Raw genomic sequence first — 22,037 nt, 5'->3', positions numbered from 1 at the left:
TCCACTGCCCCTCCTGCGCGTGGAGCCTCGGAAAACCCAATCCAACCAGGTTTCGCCGAGCTCGCCTGGGCGTGAGAGACACTGACCATGAACCCCTCAGATCAGCCGTTCTTAATACTCCGACTGCCATTCCTTTCTAAAATGACCGGGTTTCGGCCACCGCAGCCCCAGCCAACTGGGGTCGCCACAGAGGCCGGCCGGAGCCGGAGCTGGGGACTGCACCCCGCCTCGGGTTCTGTGCAGTGTTCGCCGAAGGCCCCGCGACGCCCCCGCCGCCCCTGGCTCTCAGGAGGGCGAGGCCGGCGTTCTGGTTCTCAGCCACCTGGTTGATTTCTCCTCTCACTCCACCCGCACCCAGTCTCCGGGGCCAGGCCTCCAGCTCCCTCACTTCTGGCTCTTCTCACCCTGAATTTTCTCCTTATATTTTCTCTTTCCTCCTCGGATTGGCAGTCCGGCTTCTCCGAAAGGAGTCGCTCCCGCCCTCTCGCGTCCCCCCTGGCTGAGCTGCGACCTGCTAACTCCCCCAGTTTCCCTCATCTGCACACCCTGGTGTACACCGACCGTGCGTGCCGGGCCCGTGTGCAACCTGGGGACTGCGGGCTGGGAGCTCACGGCCGTCGCTTGCCCGCGCTCACCGCAGCTCCCATGTCACCCGGCCCCCTGTGTGGAGCGCTGTTCCTGCACTCTCATATAAGCGCCGGCACACAGTAGGCGCTCAAGGCCTGCAGAATGAGTGAGCAAATATGGCTCAGACACCTACTGAATGAAAGTCGGCAGGTTTGACTAGATCCTGGAATTCAATATTTACTGAGCGCCCTCCATGTGCCGGGCTCCACAGAGGTGATCCTGGAAGGAGGCAGCGTTGTGGGGGTGGGGGTGGGGGTGCCGTGGGATCCGGTGTCAGAACCTGTCTTAGTGTTTAGGTGACTGAACGTGCGACTCTGGACAAGTCACATCTCTCTGGATCGCCTTTCCTAATCCTAACACGGGACGATGGTAAGACTGACCTTTCAGGGCTGTTGTGAAGATTCGGTGAGACAAATGTAGAGAAAGCTCCAACCCTTCCTGTGATGCTTGACGTTAATGCAACTCTAGGCATGAAGCCCGTGAGCCTGAGTCCGAATTTCAATGTTCCCGCGCGCAGCAACCGATGCCTTGCATGCAACATGCAGCGGGCCCCACGGCTAAGACTCGGCAAGTGTAAGGTGAACTGCAGCGTCTCTGTTTTCACGTCCTAATTTTCACCTCTAGAGCCCGGGACAATTTTCATCCGAGAATTAGCTTTTCGAACAAAAGAGATGGCTGGGCTTGCCAGGATTCAGTAGCAGCACCCTGGGCCGGTGCGCCCCAACCGCTGCACTGGCGGGCCGGGAATCTAAGGGTATGGGGCGAGGTGCGCGCTGCGCAGCACGGGCAGAGAACAGGGTGCCCACAGCTGGGGCAGCATCCAGGAACCAGAGGCGGAGCGGTGGGGGACCCAGTGGGGGCCGTTTGCAGAGAGTTTGTCCTCCATCTAGGCGGACTTCCCAACCCTGTAAAGCCCAGGCCATCTCCAGTGGCCGACCCCTTTCCCGCATGTGCCTCCAGCAAAACCCCTAGGCCAGAGTGCGCCTCGTGGAATCCAGCGCCGCGCCTGGCCAGGAGAAGGGAGCTCTTTGAGAAAGGGGAGAAAGAGGGCTTGAGCACTTTGGGGCTTGAGCTGCGGCGGAAGATCCAGGGAAGAGCTCGTCCCCGACCCTTTCTGACCCTACTGAGCTCCAGGGCGGGGGCGGTGCTCAGCAGGGTCGGAGGCCACGAGGGGACAGCGCCCCCTTCCCGACGACTGGCGTCCCCACTCCCCGCCCCAGCCCGTAGCGCCCTCCCTGCATGGCCCCAGAGCAGAGCGCGCAAGCCGTGGGGCCGCGTCCGGGCACCAGGTTAGGAAGATGCGCCCTCCCCAGGGAACATGGAACGGTCAAGTTAGATCCCAGACACCGACGGCAACAACAGAGAAAACAACGGGGACGGGGCCAGAGAATACGTGTTGTGATTGTTGTCTGCACTTGTTTAGTTTCTTGCTTTTCCTCTGCAGAGAGCTTGCAAGCCTGGGCTGTCCAGGAGGTGATCATCAACCTTTCCAGTGCAGATGCGGGCGCCGCCCGGAGCTCGGGAATTGCTAGCACCGCAGTAGCCGGGCTCGCTCGCTCCATTCCTTCATTCCCTTGCGTCCACGCATTTATGCACCTTGGCAACTGTATGCGAGCGCGCCCTGGTGCAGGCGACGCCAAGGGACGCGGGGTCGCCATAACCTCGCCGCTTCTCTGGTCACTGCGAGCTTGTCCTTCCAGAGCTCCGCGCTGACCCTACGCGACCCCAAAGCCTGGAGCTCGGAGGGCTGAGCTAGAGGCGGAGGGAGCCAGCCCTGGCATGCCGACACTTGTGTTGCCAGCGCTGGGTTCGGGGCTGCGGCCAGCTGTGGGTCCAGCGGCTCTTAGGTCGAGGCTAGGCGCGGCGAATCGTCACCGCGCGGACCCTGAAAGACCTGGCGGAGAAAGGTCAAGGCCCAGGGCTACCGGGTTGGATCTTGCGGGGCTCTGACCTTCGGGGAGACCGGTCAGGGGCAGCCAAGCAGAGGCGGAGAGGCAGGGCCGGGTGTGATGACGCGGGGCACACTGGACAACGCGCGTACTCCACGCAGCCGGCCTGGCCGCACCACCGGAGCTCACGCCTCCCGCGCGAGTTACCTGAACTGCACTCTCTTAAAAGATGTTTTCTTTCTTCCTTCTTTCTTTTCTTTTCCTTCCCTCCCTTCTCCCTCCCTCCCTCCTTTCTCCCCGACCCCCTTCTCTGTCCGTTTAGCTCGGTAGTTCTGTGAACATTGGTTTCCAAGGACACAGGACCTGAAGCCAGAAATCCCCAATTCCGATTTTCTGCAATTCAATTGCGTTGTGATAACTCACTTAACTAATCTCGGCCTCAGTTTCTTCACCGGTAAAATGGGGATAATACAAGGTGGCTGACACAGTGTTTGTAAAAGCTCCTCGTAGAGTTTTCTGAGTTGTGAAATATGAAATCGTGAGTGGGTGAAAACCTAAAAAAAAAAAAAAAAAAAAAGTCGGGCCTCCACAACTTTCCTCTGCAGGAGCTTTTCTCATTCTATTCCGAACAGAGGAATTTCAGCTGCTCTGGGGTGCAAGGAGAGAGAAAGGGGCAGAAAGAGGGGGAGGAGGAGGGGGAAGAGGAGGGAGAGGAGGAGGGAGAGGGGAATCCAGCTGCAGTACCCCTGGTACCTGCTCCGAACCCGCTGCGAACCCGGAGCTCTGAGCCGGACCAGGCGCGTCCTGGGCCAAGGGCCTGCCTTGGGCGGGGCCACCGCGGATACTCCGGAGGCTCGCGGCAGCGCCCGCAGGCGTTGGGTGCAAGTGTTCTGTGTTTGCTTTTAGTTCCTCACACCAGGCTAGAGGTTGAAGTTATTATCATCACCATCTTCGCTCACGCTGATTTGTCTGTACTTGATTGGCAGTCTTCGCAAAGCAGGTTCCCATTCACTGGCTCATCCCCGCCTCCACACAACCCTCGAAGCAGAAGGCTCAGAGTTTTAGGATTGAGCCACTTCCCAGACAAGGCGAGTGAGGCTGCGGCTACAAATGCCAGAGCACAGACCCCAGCGCGCGGCTCCTGACCTCACGCCTGGACTACTAAGTTCCTGTGCGCCCAAGTAGTGCCCCAGCTCGAGGGAACGGCTTCTAACCAGCCGCTGCGACGCCTCCTGGCTTTGCGCTCCCTCTAGCCTGGTCTCTGGAAGTTCCACTGCACCTTCCCTCATCCAAAGGGTGCCTTCAGTTTAAGGCGTGTCCTGAACAAGGTAACGTGAAAAGCAAGGGGACAAACCCTGCTGGCCATGGCCGAGGTGCGGGCTGGAGAGAGGGGGGAACCGGCCAGGCCTGCCAGCCCCGCCTCCCGCCCGTGCGGGGTCCAGGAGTCTGCAACTCGGGTTTTCTACAAGACGCTGTAGTGGAGTTCCTTTTTCAACCCACGGAAATCTCTCCATAGTCATCTAAGAGAAGCCCATCAAGTTCCTAATTTAGAATAACTGTCTGTGATTAAAACAGCAGGGATTGGCCGGGCACAGTGGCTCACGCCTGTAATCCCAGCACTTTGGAAGGCAGAGGAGGGCGGATCACCCGAGGTCAGGAGTCCGGGACCAGCCTGGCCAACACCATGAAACCCCATCTCTAGTAAAAATACAAAAATTAGCCAGGCATGGAGGCATACGCATGTAATCCCAGCTACTTGGGAGGCTGGGGTAGAACTGCTTGAACCCGGGAGGCGGAGGTTTCAGTGAGCTGAGATCGCGTCAATGCACTCCAGCCTGGGCAACAAGAGCAAAACTCTCTCTCTCTCTCTCTCTCTCTCTCTCACACACACACACACACACACACACACACACACACACACCGAGCAGGGATTTCAGATGTACACCTGCAGCTTCACTACACTGACTGAAGCAGGCAGAACAAAAGGACATTAGGTCAGTTTCACAGAATCTGAGGTCCAGTAGCTTTTCCACATGAACCTAGGGAAAAAGGAATGTTGTTTTCAGACTAGATTGCTCCTGAATGTGGGTAGTACAGACCCCTTATAACATCAAAAGCTTTTTGTAGTTGCTTAAAATACTAAGATACAGTTTCCCTGGGTCAGGCATTCCTGGTTACTGCAGAGGCCCCCCTGTACACACATACTTGTGAGCACCCCTAACCCACCACTTGTCTCTGATGAATCATGTCTCCAGTGGATAATACCTAAAACCTCCATGGTGGGAAGAACACTGACTTGGAGCCAGAAGCCACAAGGCCAGTCCAACCTGCCACTACTGTCTGTGCACATTTTAGCAAGTCACTTCACTGGTTAACTCACAGGCTCTGGAGCCTCAGTGAGGCCCCGAGAGATGAAGGACTTGCCACGTTTTGTCCACTTGGATAGCACTGAGATAAGCTGATGTTCAGTCTGTGATTTGTGTTTGCTTCCCCCTAGCACCGAGGGACATCAGTCCCAAGCCAATAACACCCTTTTTCTACACTAACTTTCTTCCACTCTACTCTGAACAATTATCAGGTTTCCTTTAAGGGGTCAAGTGTGTCAGATTACTGCACAGAAATGATCTTTATTTAATTGGTCATAAGCTAGACTTTCAGACAAATTTCAATAGAAAAATTAACAAACTACAGGATAAATTAGCAGTTGGTCTGAGGGGATATTTATTTATTTTTATCCTATTGTCTCTTCTTTCCAAATGTCTAAGATGAAGAAGTGAAATTGATTAGAAACAACCCATAATAATACAACATGGAAAATAAGCTTTTTCTTAGGACATCTGTACACACATCTGACTTCTGGGTAAATAGGATATCAGGCTAATGATGAGACAGCCTAGATAGAGATCTCATCACAGAATTCTGTCATCAGCCAACAATTCCAGTGTGAGAAGTTGAGGATACTTCGTGTTTGTTTAGATTATGAGATTGCTTTATTGTGTAGATTTCAAACTACTATGTTCTGTTTGTAAGATAAAATGTATATTGAAGTGTAGCATCTCTACAGAGAAGTGCATGGAGTTTTCACCAAGTGAACACACCGCATAAACAGCACTCAGATCAAGTAACAGGTGTTGCGAGCCCTGATATTTTTAAGGCTCCCTACCACTAAGTTGTGAGCTCCCTTAAAGCAGGGACTGAGTACCATTCTGGTTTAAAATATAGTACATTAATAGAAAATTTGAGTATGGCTTGTGTCTGCTTCACTGTGTCTGAGTCTGGAAAGACGTGAACAACTAGAAGTCACCTGAATGGCCAGAAGCTAGAATTATCTGGAGGCTTCTTCACCCACAAGTCTTGCACCAGAGGAGGGGTGACTCAAAGATTGGGCTAAGTTGTGACTGCTGACTGGCATGTCTACACATGGCTTCTCCATATGTTTTTGGCTTCCTTTTTAGCACGGTGGCCTCAGAGTAAATCTTACATGTCAACTTGGCACTCCAAGAATGAATGTTCCCATAAATCAAGCCAAAGGCTATATGGCCTTCTAAGACTTAGGCTCAGAAGTCACATTACATCACCTCTAACCGATATTTGTTGGTCAAAGCAGTCACAAGTATGTCTAGATTTAACCAGAGGAAATACAGACCTCCACCTCTCAAAGTGGGGAGTGTCACAGAATTGTGACTGTGTTTTAAAACCATGAGGTACGTGTATGTGTAGAGATGGTGGAAATGAGAATACCAGAGGTTTATCACAGACAAAGTAGCTAACTTTGTAACTCATAACACTCTTTCCCACCCCAAGGCCAATGTCAGGGCAAAGAAGTGCACCTTCTTTTTCCACACACTTAAACGAAGCCTTACACAATGCCATTCCTTCAAAAGGTTTTTCAAAGTTCCTCAAAAGAAACTAACAGAAATCGGACTATAGTAATTTTATTTTTGAGACAGAGAATGCTGAAGCACAAGATGTGCTCAGAAATATAAAGCAATTTAAAGGATAGGGCTGGAGCTGGGCATTGAAGTTGTATTTGAAAAAAAGCTTAATGAGTTATGGTTCTATATTTGGAACTCGAATTTTTAGGGTTTGATCAGAGGGAGTTGTCAAGGATATTTTGAAAAGAATTTCAGTGCAGGTAGAGAAAATGAGTTCTAAGCCCTTCCTCAACTAGCTTCTTAATAGCCGCCATCCCCTACGTTTCTGACACTGCATCTAGTTCATGTATTATGTGGAGCAGTACTAATCACAGTCATGATTACCTGTGTAAATAGAATTTTTAAGGTGCTCTTACACATACCATCTCACTTCATTTTCAAACACCTTATAAGGTAAGCTGGGAAGGTGTTCGATTATCGCTCTAATTTTGTAGAGGAGAAACTGAGGCTCATAGAAATAAAATGACAGGTGGCAAGTGACAGACCTGGCAAAATGACTCCCCATTCAAGGCTCTCTCCAAAATATCATTCATTGCTTAATTCTCCATGGGATTTAGGGCTTGACTGAAATGAAGTTGGATCCAAACAAACAATATCACATATAAGAAAGTAAGTTTTAAATTATAAAAACTTCCACTTCTGCTTATGCTGGAGTAACAGGGATCAGATTAACCCCCCACCTTAAACAAATACAAAACTAAACAATATCTGAGTTTTCAGCTATTGCACAACAGACAGTGCACATAGTAATTCTGGAAAAGAGAAACAAATGAGGTGAACCCAATACGTGCCCCTGATCATTGTCTGGAGAAGGTCTCTAGGCCATGATGCAGGGAAGGGGAAAACAGAAACCAGGGAGATGCTGAGTAGAAGAGTCAGAGTTCTGAGCTGAGAGAGGATGAAGCAGAGAAGAGTTTGCACAGACAGGGCTTCAGAGATCTGAAGAGAGGTCTGCTGGAATTTCTGCCTGACAATGATCTGCACGTGTGTGTGAAAAAAAATCCTAAGGCCATGGAAAGAACCACTGGGAAAAAATTAGGTGGAATAATCTCCTGAGCTCATACCAGGACAGAAAGTTTCTGTTCCCACAAGTAGGGTAGAAAGACCTTCCACTACACGGGACATCAGGTAGGATCCTCAGAAGACTACTGTCTGATGGAAAAAGAAACGGGAAAACAGAATCCACAACCAGAATGAAAATCAGTCAATAGAAATGGCACCAGAAATGACAAAGATGATGGAATTGGCAGATATGGATGTTAAAAAAGTTATTTTAAATATACTCCGTGTGTTCAAGAAGGTAGAGGAAAACAAGATCACAGTTCTTGAAAACAAGATGTAAAAGATCTAAAAAACAAAAAAAGAGCCAAATCAAAATTTGAAAGGTAGAATATTTGAGTTACAAAATACCCTACAGAGGATTATCAGTAGATTAGACATTGCAAAAGAAAATATTAGTAAACAAGAAACATGCCAATATAAATGATTCCAAATGAAAAACAGAAAAAAGACTGAAAATTAACACAGAAGTAACAACTTGTGAGACCATATTAAGTGGCCTAACATAAAAGTAATTAGGCTCAGAAGAAAAGGGAGAGATTAGAAAAACATATCTGGGAAAATAATGTTTTTTAAATTTAATGGAAACTATAAATTCACAGATTCAAAAAGCCCAACAATCCCCCACCTCAAAAAAAAAAAAAAAAAACTAAAGGAAACCATACTAAGGCACATCATAATGAAATTGCTGAAAATCTTGAAAGCAACTAGAGGGAAAAGGACACATTACACACAGAAGGAAAAAACAAAAACTAAAGCAGACTTTGTGCTTGAAACTATGCAATCCAGAAGACGATGGAATAACATTTTTTAAAGTACTGAAACAAAAAAATTTTAAAACCACTCAACCTAGAATTCTATATCTAGCAAAATTATTTTCTAAAATAAAAGCCAAATAGGACTTTCCAAACACACAAAAGCTGAGTGAATTCATCAGGAGACCAACATCGTGAAAAATGTTGAAGGAAGTCCTTGAGGCAAAGGATAGTGACATAGATGGAAATTTGGATGCACACAAGGGAACTGGTGAACATAAAATTCTTTTCTTCTATTTTTAAAATCTATTAAAAATATAATTGTTAAAGTAAAAATAATATATTATTCAATTTATAGCATATGTAGAAGTAAAATTTTATGACAATAATAGCAAAAAGATCAGGAGGAGGGAAATGAAAATATAGTTTTGTTAGGTTCTTGTAAATATATGTGAAGTGGTATAACATTATTTGATGATAGACTGACCATTTAAGATGTAACGTTAAGATGTAAGACCATTTACTGTAAACATTAGAGCAACCACTTTTTAAAAAGAGCTAATATGCCATCAAGGTATATACAATGGAATAATAAACTTCTCAATTAATCAAATCTATCCAAGACAGAAAAAGATGAAAAGGAAGCAAAGAATAGATGAGACAAATAAAAAACAAATAGTAAGATGTTGGATTAAAACACAACCATAATTATGATCACACTAAATATTTATTTAATTTATTAAATATTACATTTAAAAGCGGGGATTGTCAGATTAGATTTTAAGAAAAAGCAACATAGAACTATATGGTTATAGGATGGTCTAAAGAAATCCACTTTAAACACAAGACACAGATTAGCTAAAGGTCAAAGGATGAGATTATTTTATACCCAGTCCAGCATGTAAGGAGATTGGAAATCATTAATCCCATCCTAACAACAAGAGAAAAAGCTGAACAAACTGAAAATTGACAACTCTTCTTGGCTCCATCAAATAATTCAGGTCATAAAGCAAGCCACTGTTCTATGTTTGAAGAGACAAAAAGGTGGATACACAGATCACAACTTACCAGAGCAGAAACCCATGAGCAGAAACCTCCACCGGAGTCAGTACCAGGTTCCTCTTATGCAGTACATCATGTTTGGGTTTTGACAAAAAATGACAAGGCATATTAAATGGCTCACAGCACAATTTAGAGAAACAGAGAATGAGAATCAAACTCAGATATGGCAGGGATGTTGGAATTATTAGACTGGAAATTTAAAATAACTATGATTAACATGCTAAGAGTTCTAATGGAAAGGTAGACAACATGCAATAACATATTGGTAATGCAAGTAGAGAGATGGGAATTCTAAGAAAGGATCCAAAAGATATGCTAGAAATAAAAAGCACTGTAACAGAAATGAAGAATGCCATTGATGGGCTTATTAGTAGTCTAGACATGGCTGAAAAAGAATCAAGGATCTTGAAAATACGCCAGTAGAAACTTTCCAACCTGAAAAACAAAGAAGACTGAGGGAAAAAAATGGAACACAATATCCACCAACCGTGAGTCAATTACATAGAACATACACACAATGGGAATACCAGAAGGAGACCAAAGAGCAAAAGGACAGAAGAAATATTTGAAGCAACAATGACGGAGAACTTCCCAAACCACATATTCAGGAAAGTCAGAAAACACCAAGTAGCATAAATGCCAAAAATGACACATAGGCATATTGTATCCAAGTCATGGAAAATAAAGACAAAGAAAAAAATCTGGAAAGGAGCCAGAGGAAAAAATCATCTTCCTAATAGAATGACAAGGATAATAATTACATTGGATCTCTTCAAAAGCCATACAAGCAAGAAGAGAGTGGAGCAAAATCATTTAAGTGTCCAAAGAAAACCCCATCAACCTAGAATTCTGTATCTAGCAAAATTATCCTTTAAAAGTAGAGGATAAAATTTTTCTCAGATCAATAAAAAATTAACGGAATTTTTCATTAGTAGATATGCCATGCAAGAAATGTTAAAAGAAGTTCTTCAAAGTGAAGGAAAATTATATAGGCTAGAAACTCAGATCTGCATGAATAAAGGCAATTAAAGAAAGAATAAGTGAAGGCAAAATTAAAACATATTTTTTCTTCTTCTTTTTTTTTTTTTCTTTGAGACAGGGTCTCACTCTGTCACCTAGTCTGGAGTGCAGTGGTGCAATCTCTTGGGCTCAAGTGATCTTCCTACCTGAGCTGCCCAAGTAGCTGGGGCCACAGATATGCAGTATCACACCTGGTTAATTTTTTTATTTTTTGCAAAGACAGGATCTCATTATGTTGCCCAGGCTGGTCTTAAATTGTTAGGCTCAAGTGATCCTCCCATCTCAGCCTCCCAGTGTGCTGGGATAATAGGCAAGAGCCACCACAACTGGCCAACAGGTCATCAGTTCGTTCAAAGTAATTAAAATAACAATGTATGCAGTGATTATTATAGCTTATGGACAAGTGAAATCAATGACAGCAATGATATAAGAGACAGGAGAGAGAAGGCAGAAATATTTTATTATAAAGTACTTAAACTGTGAAGCAGTATAGTGTTACTTGAAGGTAGACTTGAATTAATTGTAAAATGTATATTGCAAACTCTAGGGCAACCACTAAGAAAGTAAAAAAAAAAAAAAGAAAGAAAGAAAAAAGATAATTAAAGGAGGGAGGAAAAATGAAATCTAAAAAACCCTCAATTAAAACCCCAAAAGGCATAAAAAAAAGTGAAAGACAAAAATAGAAACAAAGAATAGGGGCAATAAATGGAAAACAGTAACAAATATAGTACATATTAATTCACCTATATCAATAATCATGTTAAGTGTCAATGTTCCGAATACACTGTATTAGGCCATTTTCACATTGCTGTAAAGAAATACCTGAGACTGGGTAATTAATAAGAAAAGAAGTTCAATTGGTTTATGGTTCTGCAAGTTGTACAGAAAGCATAGCAGTATCAGCTTCTGGGGACGCCTCAAAAAGCTTCCAATCACGGTGGAAGGCAAAGCGGGTGTAGGTACATTGCATGGCAAAAGCAGGAGCAACAGAGAAAGAGAAGGAGGGGAGGTGCCACGTACTTTTAAACAACCAGGTCTCAGGAGACTTCACTCACTATTATGAGGACAGCACCAAGTGGATGGTGCTAAATCATTCATGAGAAATCTACCTTCATGATCCAATCACCTTCCAGCAGGCACCACCTCCAACATTAGGGATTACATGTCAAAGTGAGATTTGGGTGGGTATAAATATCCAAACCATATAATACACCAACTAGAAGACAGAGACTGTAAGAGACTTACCACGAAACAAAACAAGACCTAACTATAACTTGTCTACAAAAAAAACCCACTTTAAATTTATAGACACAGATAAGAGTAAAAAGAGAAAGATATACTATGCTAACACTAAGCAAAAGAAATCTAGAGTAGTTATATTAATTTCAGATGGACTTCAGAGCAAGGAAAATTACCAGCAATAAAGACAAGCATTACATAATAATAAACGGGTCATTTCTCCAAATAGACATAACAATCCTTAATGTATATGTACCTAACAACAAAGTATCAAAATACATGCAGTAAACTAACAGATGTCCAGGAGAAATAGATGAATCCAGGATTATTGTTGAAGACTTCATGATTCTCTTTCAGTAGTTGACAGACTCAGCAGGCAGAAAATCAGTAAGGACATAGCTGAACTCAATAGCACCTTCAATCAACTAGCTATAGTTGGCATCTATATATTACTTCACCTAAAAACAGAAGAATACACATTTTTCGCAAGTTCACATGGAACATTCACCAAGATAGACTACATTCTGGGCCATAAAATACACTTAAACAAATTTAGAAGAAGAGAAGCCATGCAATGTATGCTCTCAGACTACAATGGAGTTAAACTAGAAACCAATAACAGAAAGATAGCTGGAAAATCCCCAAACACTTGTATATTAAACACCATGCTTCTAAATAACACATGCGTCAAATAAATAAATCTCAAGAAAAATTTAAAAATACTTTGTGCTAAACAAAAATGAAAATGTAACTTATCAAGGTTCATGGAAAGTAGAGAAAACAGTACATAGAGGGAAATTTATAACATTAAATGCATACTGTAGAAAAGAAGATATAACTAAAGTCAATAGTGTAAGCCTACACCGTAGGAAATGAGAAAAGGAGGAGTGAATTAAACTTAAAGTAAGCAAAATAAAATAAAATAAAAACTAGAGCATAAATCAATAAAATTAAATGCAAAATATCAATAGAAAAAAATCATCAAAACCAAAAGCTGGTTCTTTGAAAAGATCAATAAAATTGCTAAATTTCTATCCAGGCTAACTAAGAAAGAGGAAGAGAAGAAACAAACTGCTAATATCAGAAATAAAAGAAGGAATAGCTATTGACTCCACAGACATTAAAACATAATAAAAAAATTATAAACAACTCTATGCCCCCAAATTGGATAACCCAGATAAACTGAACCAATAGATACAGAGAAAGCGTTTGACAAAATCCAGTACCCATTCATGATAACAAATCTCAGGAAACAAGAAACAGAGAAGAACACTCACAATTTGACAAAGAACATCTACAAAAACGACACAGCTAACATTACACTTAATGGCAAAAACCTAGATGCCTTCCTGTTAATATCAGAAATAAGGCAAGGATAATCCTTTTCACTACTATTTTCAACATTGTGTTAGAAGATGGCTAATGCAACAAAATGAGAAAATAAAATAAAAGGTATACAGATTGAGAAGTAAAAGATAAAATTGTCTTTGTTCATCCATGACATGACTGCCTATGTAGAAAATCCGAAAGAAGTGACAAAAAAGCCTCCTGGAACTCACAAGCAATTATAGCAAGATTGCAAGATACAAGGTTAATATACAAAATTCTATTGTATTCCCGTATGCAGCAATAAACAGTTTGCATTTGATATTAAAAACACAACACTATTTACATCAGCACAAAAAACCCGCCGTAATACTTAATTATAAATCTAACAAAATGAATTATATAAGATTCATATGAGGAAACGTACAACATTGTAATGAAAGAAATTGAAGAAGAACTAAACAATTGGAGAGCTATTCTCATTTCATGGATAGGAAGATAATATTATTAAGATGTCAGTTTCTTCCAACTTGTTTTTTAGATTCACTGCAATCTCAGTCAAAATCTTAGTAAGTTATTTTGTGGATATTCACAAACTAATTCTAAAGTTTATTTGAAGAGGCAAGAGATCTAGAATAGCCAACAAAATACTGAAGAAGAACAAAGTAAAGACCTGATGCTACCCAACTTCAAGACTTACTAACCTTATAGCTATATAGTAACCAGGACAGTGTGGTATTGGTGAAAGAATAGACACATGTATCAATGGAATAGAATAGGGAACCCAGAAATAGACCCATGGAAATAAAGTCAACTGATCTTTGACAAAGAAGCAAAGACAATTTAATGGAGAAAGAAGAGATTTTTCAGTAATTCTAAAACAGGTGAACCTCCTCATGCAAAACAAACAACAAAGAAAAAATGAATCCAGACACAGACACTTACACCCTTCAGATAAACTTCTGGGGGACACATTTAAACCATAGCACCAGTTTTCCCAACATTTGTTGAAAAGACTGTCCTTTCTCCACAGAACCATCTTGGCACCCTTGCTGAAAATCATTTGACCATAAATGTAAGGATTTCTTTATGACTCTTCCTATTCCATTGGGCTCTATGTCTCTCTTCAAGTCATTTCCACATTGTTTTGATCACCATAACTTGTAGTAAATTCTGAAAAGAATGTGTAAGACCTTTAATTTTGTTCTTCTTTTTCAAGATTGTTTTAGCTATTCCAGGACTGTTTACATCCCATAAAATTTTCAGGATGGATTTTTCTATCTCCATAAAAAAACTGACATTGGGATTTTGATAGGGACTGCATTGAATCTGTAGATTGCTTTGGGTAGTAGTGACAACTTAACAATATTATCTTCCAGGCCATGAAGGGATGGACGTCTTTCCATGTATTTGTGTGTTTAATTTTTTCTAGTAACATTTTGTAGTTTCCATTGTGTAAGTCTTTCATCTACATGGTTAAGTTTATTCCTAAGTATTTTACCTCTTTGATACTACTGTAAAGGGAAATTTTTAAAATTTCCTCTCCAGGTTGTTGCTTGTTAGTGAATAGAAATGCAACTGATTTTTGCACGTCAATTTTGTGTCCTAAAACTTTGCTGAATTCTTAGTTGCAGAAGATTTCTTATTGTGTCTGTGTGTTTAATCTTTAGAGGTTTCTACACTGTAAGATCATGTCACCTGTGAATAGAGATAGCTTTATGTCTTACTTTCCTATTTGAATGCCTTTTATTCCCCCAATTCTTGCCTGATTGCTTTGGGTACAACTCATAGTACTATGTGGAATAGAAGAAGTGAGAGTGGCCATTCTTGTTTTGCTCCTGACTTTAGAGAAAAAGTTTTTAGTCTCCTACCACTGAGTATGATGTTGGCTCTGGGGCTTATACAAATATTTGGCTTTTAGTATATTAAGGTTTTATTCCTTTTATTCCTAGTTTGAGGTAGTTTCCTTTTATTCCTAGTTAATTGTTTTTAAATCAAGAATGTTGATTTTTATCAGGTGCTTTTTCTGCATCAACTGAGATGATTATATTTTTCTCCTTAATTCTTTTAATGTGTGAATTACCTTGATTTTTACATGTTGAACATTCTTTGTATTTCAGGAATAAATCATACTTGATCATGGTGTAGAATCCTTTTAATAGCCTGTTGAATTCAGTCTGCTAGTATTTTATTTTATTTTTTTAGAGATGAGGTCTCACTATGTTGCCCAAGCTGGTGTACAGTGGCTATTCACAGGTGCGATCATAGCACACTATAGTCTCAAATTCCTAGACTCGAGGGATCCTCCCATCTCAGCCTCTCAAGTAGTTCGGGACTACATACATGTGCCATCATACCCAGCTAGTATTTTAAATTCTGGTGAATTTTGTTTGCTAGTTGAGCATTTTAAAATCTATATTCAAAAGGGATGCTATTGTGTAGTTTTTGTGTTCTAATCTGGCGTGGGTATCAGGGAACACCAAACTCATAGTATGAATTTGGAAGCATTTCCCCTTTTTCAATCTTCAGAGGAGTTTGAGAAGAATTGGTGTTAATTCTTCTTTAAATACCTTGCAGAATTCATCTGTGAAGCCATCTGATCCCAGGCTTTGTTGGGAGGTGTTTGGTTTTGAAATCAATCTCCTTACTAGTTGTAGCTCTATTCAAATTTCCTATTTCTTCATATTCAGTATAGGTAGGCTGTGTATTTCTAGGAATTGGACCTTTTCATTTTGGTTATTCATTTTTTTGCCATACATTTGTTCATAATATTCTCTTATAAACATTTTTCATTTCGGTAAAATTGGTGGAATGTCCCTGCTTTCATTTCTGATTTGCGTTTTCTCTCTTTTTCCTTAGTCAATCTGCCTAAAGGTTTGTCAATTTTATCGATCTTTTCTAAGAATCAACACCTGGTTTTGTTGATTTTACCTATTGTTTTTCTATTCTCTATTTTATTTGTATCTGTTCCAATCTTTTTTATTTTCTTCTTTCTTCTCATTTTGGGTTTTGTTTGCTCTCCTTTTTCTAGATCTGTAAGGTGTAGAATTAGTTTGCTGACCTGAGACCTTTCTTCTTTTTTAGTGTAAGCATTTACACCATAAATTTCCCTCTTAATACTGTTTTTAATGTGTAAGTTTTTGTTGTTGTATTTTCATCTTTATTTGTCTTAAGGTCTTTCATAGTTTCCCTTGTGATTCCTTCTTTGACCCATTAGTCATTTAAGAATGTGTTAATTTCCCCAAATTTGTGAATTTTTCAGTTTTCCTTCTGCAGTTGTTGCCTAGTTTCACTCCATTGTGTTCAGAAAAAATACTTTGTATAATTTCAATCTTTGAAAATTCAGTAAGGCTTGTTAGTGGCTTAAAATACAGTCTTTCCTGGAGAATGTTCCATATATACTTGAGGAAAATCTGCTGCTGTTGTTGGATGGAGTGATCTGTATATGTCTTTCATGTCTAATTGGTTTATACTGTTGTTCAAGTCATCTGTTTCCTTATTGATCTTCTGTCTGGTTATTCCATATATTATTGAAAGTGGGTACTGAATTCTCCTACTATTATTATAGGGCTATTTCTCCATTCAATTTGGTCAATGTTTGCTTCATATATATTTGTACACAAACGTTAGAACTTCCTGTGTTCTAACTGACCATAATCTAAGGACATAATTTTAAAACATAATTTAACTTTTATGTTCTTGTTATCTTCTTAGTGAACTGACCCTTTTATTATTTAATGTCCTTATTTGTCTCATGTAACAGTGTCTTAAGGTCTATTGTATTTAAAATTATAGCCAACTTTTCCCCTTTTTTGGCTATTTGCATGGAATATCATTTTCCATCCTTCTACTTTCAGTCTCTGTCATGAGATCTAAAGTGTGCCTCTTGAGGACAGCACACAGTTGGACTCTATTTTTTTAAAATCCATTCTCCCATTCTATATCTTTTGATTAGATAATTTATTCCATTTATATTTAAAGCAATTTCTGATAGGAAAGCACTACTTTTGCCATTTTGTTGTTTTCTGTATGTCTTACAGCTTTCTTGCCCCTCACTGTTTTCATTACTGCTTTACTTTGTGTTTAGTTGACTTTTTATAGTGGCACATTTTTATTCTCATTTTCTTTTTTATATATACAGAGTCTCACTCTGCCCAGACTACAGTGCAGTGGTGCAGTCATGTCTTACTGCAGCCTTGACCTCCTGGGCTCAAGCAGTCCTCCCACTTCAGCCTCCAAGTTGTTGGGACTACAGGCATGCACCACTATGCATGGCTAATTTTTTTTCTACAGACTGATCTTGAACTCTGGGGTCAAGCAATCCTACTGCCTCAGCCTCCCTAAGTGTTGGAATTATGGAATGAACTACTGCACCTAGCTTATTTTCTTTGTGGTTATTGTGGACATTAAATATAATACTTAGAGTTATGGCACCTTAAATTGATACCAACTTGATTTCAGTGACATTAAAAAACTCTACTCCTTTATAGATCCTCCCTCCACTCCCCGCTTTGTGTTGCTGGTGTCACAAGTTACATCCATATGTACTTTATATCTTTTTTTTTTTTTTTTGAGACAGAGTCTCACTCTGTCACCCAGGCTGGAGTGCAGTGGCATGATCTTGGCCTACTGCAACTTGCACCTCCTGGGTTCAAGCAATTCTCCTCTCTCAGCTTCCTGAGTAGCTGGGACTACAGGTGCACAACACCATGCTCGACTAATTTCTGTATTTTTAGTAGAGACTGGGTTTCACCATATTGGTCAGGCTGGTCTCAAACTCCTAACCTCAGGTGATCCACCTGCCTTGGCCTCCCAAAGTGCTAGGATTACAGGTGTGAGCCACTGCAGCCGGTCTATATCCATTACTATAGATTTGTATTTATTTTAATAAATTTGCCTTACAAATCCTGCAGAAAATAAAAAGAATTACAAACCAAGATTAAAATAAACTTAATATTTTTCCACGTATTACCTTTATACTTTGTTTCATATGCCTTCAAGTTGCTGTCTAGCATCCTTATATTTCAACTTGTAGGACTCCCTTTAGTGTTTATTGTAGGGTAGGTCTAGTGGTAATAAACTCCCTCAGTTTTTATTTATCAAGAAATGTCTTAATTTCACCCTCATTTTTGAAGGACAGTTTTACCAGAGATTAAATTCTTAGTTGATAAGTTCCCCCCACCACTTCATGACTTAAAATATATAATCCCACTGCCTTTTGGCTTGTAAGGTTTTTTTTGCTAAGAAATCCATGGGGAGTCTTATTGAGGATCCCTTGTACATTGTAAGTTATTACTGTCTTGCTGCTTTCAAAAATTGTTGACTTTTAACAGTTTGATTATAATGTATCTTGGTGTGGGTCTCTTTGGGTTTATCCTACTTGAAAATCTTTGAGTTTCTTGGATTTGTATCTCCATGTATTACTTTAAAATTGGGAAGTTTTCAGCCATTATTTCTTCAAATAACCTATCCCCTTCTCTGTTCTCCATTTTCAATTCCTGTAATGTGTATATTAGTCTACTTGTTCAGGTCCCGTAAGTCCCTGAGGCTCATTTTTTGATTTTTTATCATCTTTTTTTTTCCTTTTTGTTCTCAGACTTGGTAATTTCAAATGACTGGTGTTCAAATTCAATGTTTGCTTTTTTTTCCCCCTCTATTCTAGGCTACAGTTAAGCCTCTGGTGAATTTTTAAATTCCCTTAAGTATTTTTCAGCTCCTGAATTTTAGTTCTTTTTTAAATATATAATTTCTACCTCTCTGTTTATATTCTAATTTTGTTTATATATAATATAGTATATATTTATATAATATTTATTATATATAATTATATAAATTATATTTATATTTATATAATTACATAATTAAATTATATAATTATATAAAATTATATAAATTATAAAAAATTATATAAATGTATAGTTATAAAAATTATGAAAATATATATTTATGTAATAATTATATAAAATTATGACATTATATAAAAATATAAAATTATATAAATTATATAATTTATAATTATATTTTATATAATTATATATAAAAAGATAAACATATAAATTATATATAAATATAAATATATATTGGATATTTATATATTATATAAATTATATATATTATAAATATATATATTCTCTCTATGTGGGTGTGGGTGTGTGTGTGTGTGTATACTACCTGGCCTGGCAAGTATTGTGCTTTCAATTTTTATTTTCACCTCTCTCTCTCTCTATATATATATATGTATACACACACACACACACACACACATATATATTTCTTGATTTCCTTTAGTTTTTTGCCCATGCTTTAACTCTTGCAGCACATTTAAGATGGTCATTTAAAGTCTTTTTCTAGTAAGTACTCTGTGTGTTTCCTCAGTGACTATTTCCGGAGGTTTATTTTGTTCCTCTGAATAGATCATGTTTCCCTGTTTCTCTGTATGCCTTGTAATCTTTCACTGAAAAAATGGACGTTTGAAGAACACCTCTTCCAATGTTTGAAGACTAGAGTTATTTATTATCAAGCCCCTGAACCTAAAGATCGGCCCAGGGTAAAGGCTTAAGGGCTGCTCAGGTCTTCTGGGCATGCATCCTATCTGGGCCTATGTGTGTATATTTCTTCTGGCTGCTTTCAAATGTCTTAATTTTCCAAAGCGTCCCACCTCAACTTTTTCTCAGAGCCTTAGATGGCCTATTGTATTCCTCTGCCCATGATCTCTTGCTCACAGTTGTCCTCAGATCTACAGTCCTCCTACAGTTTTCACACATCATGGTGCACCCCGCTTCCTTCTGAGGCTTCCAGCCTAAGCTCCAAACTATGCTACCCTTCCATCTGAGCCAGGCGAGACAGATACTGGTTTGTTGGACATCCCACAAATAGGCGAGAATTATACAAAAATTTCGACTCTGCTCTTTCTGGCCCAAGGGAGAGAGTCAAAAATTGGTCCTGTTCCTCTGGCCTTCACTGCATGGGTGAGGCATGGGCAAGTAAAAACGGCACTAAATTTCCTACCATTCTGAGTGTGGCTTTTTTCTGATTGGTATTCGCTTGGTTGCTACAGATCTTTGGTTGGTTTCTAGGGCTCTTTAAAGTGATTTCAGTCAGTCTGTAGTTGTTTATTTGATGTTTTATGGGAGAATAAGGGCCTGGAGCTTCCTGGTCTGCCATTTTGTTGATGTCCTCAGTATTTTAATCTTTTAAAAATTGATTGTACATGGTATTGTGCCTTTTTTTTTTTATTTTTTTTTGAGACAGGGTCTCATTCTGTTGTCCACGTTGGAGTGCAGTGGTGCAATCAGCTTACTGTAAGCCCGAATTTCTGGACACAAGCGATGCTCCTGCCTCAGCTTCCTGAGCAGCTAGGACTACAGGTGCATGCCACCTTGCCTGGCTATTTTTAAAACTTTTTTGTAGAGATGGCGTGTTACTATGTTGCTCAGGCTGGTCTCAAACTCATGGCCTCAAAGTGACCCTTCTGCTTTGGCTTCCCAAAGTGCTGGGATTTCAGGAGTGAGCTACCTTGCCAGGCAAATATTGTGCTTTTAATTTTTATTTTCAACAGTTCATTAAAGCATAAAAAATTGTGTGTTGTTCTTGTATCTTGTAAGCAGGCTAAATCCATTATTAGTTCAAGGAGGTGGTTTAGGTAGATTTCTAGAGGTTTCTATGTAGAACAATCACCTTAAAACTCAATAAAAAAATGCAATGAAAATGTGGTCAAAAGATTTGGACACTTTACAAAAGAAGATATAAGAATAGCCAATAAGCATATTAAAAGGTGTTCAGCATTATTAGCTATCCAGAAGAAAATACAAACCAAAAGCAAAATGAGATACCGCTATGCTTTAGGATGACGAAAACTTGAAAGATTGAGAATATCAAGTGCTGGGGAGGTTGCAGAGCACACAGAACTTTCATGAACTTCTTGCAGGGATGGAAAGTGGTACCTTTTAGAAAACTGTTTGACAGTTTCTAAATTAAACAAACATTTATCATATGACCCAACCTGTTCACTCCTAGGCATTTTCCAGGGGAAATGAAAGTGTATACCCAAAGAAGGACTTGTATTTCGATGTTCATAGAAGTTTTATGCACAAGAGTCCAAAACTGCAAAAAAATCCCAAAGTTCAATAAACTGTTATCTATCCATACAATGGAAACTAGCTAGCAATAAAAACTATGGACATTGTTGAATCTCAAAAGTATTATGCTAAGTGGGAGTGATTCTATGTATATGAGATTCTAGAAACAATAAAATTATAATAGTAAAGAACAGGTCAGTGGTTGCAAGGCGCAAGGGCATGGGGGAGAGAGGACCAACTGTAAAGGGGCTTGAGGAAACATACTGGCGGATAGAAATGTTCTATATCGCAGTAGTTGTGGTCATTACATAACTGCATATGCTTCTCAAAAGTGACCAAATTGCACACTTCATAGTGGTGGATTTTATTGTTTGTAAATTATACTTTAATAAGTCTGATTTTATAAATGCAATCTTGAGTAGTAGACAGATTTCTTTGGCCTGCAGGTGCCCACTTACCACCCTGAAAGGCCCCACTTGCCTAAAAATAGAGAAATAAGAGGAAATAATTTCATTTATTCACTTATTCATTTCATCATTTATTAACTTTATTATTTATTTACTAAAAGTATTTCTTAAACATGAATTAGGGGACAGACAGTACCAGGTGTTGGGACAGAGTGGGGAGAGCTGCTCCTGTGATAAGCATGCACCCAGCACTCCATGAGTGCAGAAGAGGGACATCCAGCCCAGACCAGGGTGTCCGGGCAGCGGGTGGCTGCTGAACTAAGTCCTAAATGATGAATATGTTGTGCTTTTCCCCTCAACATGTTCACATAATGATCCTAGGGAATAGCTGGGAGGCTCTTGTAGCACAGAAGAAAGAGTGGACACTTCAGAGTCACGCAGGTGTGGGCTCCAGTCCTGACCTGGCTGTTTGCCAGCTGTGGAACCTTGAGAAAATGTCAATCAACCAGAGTCCCATTTTTTTCACACCCAGAGTCAGAGCAATCATAATTATCTATACATTGCTCTGAAAATAAATTAGAAAATATTTCTCTTTTTTTTGAGATGGAGTGTTGCTCTGTCACCAGGCTGGAGTGCAGTG

The 22,037-nt window shown here is 40.3% G+C and overlaps 1 long non-coding RNA gene across 1 annotated transcript in view; it reads left to right on the top strand.

The window, feature by feature from the left end:
• Positions 1 to 22,037, top strand: part of LOC112630588 — a 41,488-nt gene that overhangs the window by 1,593 nt on the left and 17,858 nt on the right. The window lies entirely within an intron of this gene.

Source organism: Theropithecus gelada, chromosome 8 (genome assembly GCF_003255815.1).
Source record: "Theropithecus gelada isolate Dixy chromosome 8, Tgel_1.0, whole genome shotgun sequence".
Lineage (NCBI taxonomy): Eukaryota > Metazoa > Chordata > Mammalia > Primates > Cercopithecidae > Theropithecus > Theropithecus gelada.
This window is presented reverse-complemented; position numbering and strand designations above follow the sequence as displayed.